Raw genomic sequence first — 2,002 nt, forward strand, 5'->3', positions numbered from 1 at the left:
GTTGAAAGCAGCAGCAGTGATGAGGAGGTCCCGTCCCCTAGGAAGCAGCGTTACATGACTTATCGTGCCGATAGAGAGGGCCAGCCTGTGCAACATCCTCTCGGCAGCCCCTACGTGATGTGGAGCCCAATTTTGAGGACAAGGACGAGGATGGAGCCGTGGGACATGCTACCACATGGTACAGCCTAGAGATTATCACCCATCGTGGCCCCAAGTGCACACCACGTCGTACAAGCAGGTATGGGCCTAGTCTTTTGTTTGTGGAGGACGGAAGTGGCGTGGAGGGAGTGGGGAGTGAAAGGGAACGTGCAGGGACGAGTATGGAACGTGAGAGTGGCGGGAGTGAGTCATTGCTCTCCCGTGGTGGTGTGAGGAGGCGGGGAGTATCACATGGGTGAGTGAGGGTGTGTGATGAATCACATGGGGTTGCAATGGAGGGGGAAGGTGGGGAGGAACCATTCCCCAGCACGTCTTATGCTCCCCAGTATTCCCAGACACGTGAGCGAGTGAGGGTGCGTGATGAATCACATGGTGTTGTGATGTAGGGGGAAGGTGGGGAGAAACCACTCCCCAGCATGTCTTATCTCCCCAGTATTCCCAGACTTCATCCCCACAGCTCCCTAATGTTCCACAAGGCCGTAAGGGTAAGGGAAAGGGGAAGGGTAAAAGCCGAGGGAAGAGGAGTGCGAGTGGGGAAGCCCTCCCCACTCCTTCTCCCCAACCTCCCCCACCAGCATCTCCTCCCCACCCAGACGAAGGCAACGATAGGGATGATGGGGATGAAGGATTTGTGTCTTGGAATTGGGAGGATGGGAGTGATTTTTCTCCCATCATTCACCCCTTCACTGAGCAGGGGCACGCTGACTGCACTGCTCCAGGAATTCACCTTAATTCCACCAGGCTGGATTTTTTCCACCTTTTTTTCAGTGAGGGTTTTGTGGAGGAAATAATGGACCAGACAAACCGTTTCGCTAGCAGCCAGCAACGTGAGAGTGAAAGATTGGGCACAAGGAGCAGGCATTCAATCAAATATGATTACCCAGTCTCCCTTGCAGAAATGTTTTTATTTTTTGCCCTGGTACTTGTGATGGGTATTGTACAAAAGAACAGAATTCCAGCATACTGGTCAAGGGACCCTATTATGCTGACACCAATATTTGGCAAAGTCATGAGCCGTAATCGCTTTCAGCAAATTCTAAGTCGCCTCCACTTTTACGATGCTGATGATCCTGCAAATGCAAATGACACAGATAAGATGAGGTGAATTAGGTTGGTCTTTGATCACCTGAGGCAAACATTTCGTTCCTCATTTTATCCCTAGAGAGACCTCGTCATAGGCGAGAGTCTCGTGTTGTGGAGAGGCAATATTTCATTTCAGCAGTACATACCCAGCAAAAGGCACCGTTTTGAGTTCAAGATCTTTGTTATTTGTAACTGTAGGACTGGTTATGTGCAAGACATAGTCTTGTACACCGGTGCACAGACAGACATAATAGAAGTTCAGAGTATTGGACTGTCTGGAGCAGTGGTAAAGACAATGATAGAAGACTACCTTCATCGTGGTCACGTCCTTTACCTGGACAACTGGTACACTAGCCCTCTTCTCGCTCGTTATCTACACAGGGATGACACGGGAATCTGTGGTACCATCAAGGTGAACCGGCGTCACATGGTCAAGGTGGGGCAGAAACTTGACAGAAATAAGGTTGTCTTCCTCCAGGCAAACAATATACTAGCAACGGTGTGGAACCACAATAGAGAAGTCAGCTTCTTGCCCATGGTTCACTGCCCCTTGATGCACCATACAGAGTCAGTGGATTACCGGAGCGAGAACAGGCGCCACATATGGAAACCTGAATGTGTCCTCGATTACAACATCAACATGCACCTGGTGGACTAGTCAGACTCCATGATATCCACTGTCGAGTGTGCCAGGACCACGATGAAGTGGTACAAGAAGCTCTTCTTTCACTTGCTAGATATAACTGCCCTGAATTGCCAC

Source organism: Coenobita brevimanus, chromosome 67 (genome assembly GCF_032717465.1).
Source record: "Coenobita brevimanus isolate Jiangsu-jjx chromosome 67, ASM3271746v2, whole genome shotgun sequence".
In the NCBI taxonomy this organism is placed as follows: domain Eukaryota; kingdom Metazoa; phylum Arthropoda; class Malacostraca; order Decapoda; family Coenobitidae; genus Coenobita; species Coenobita brevimanus.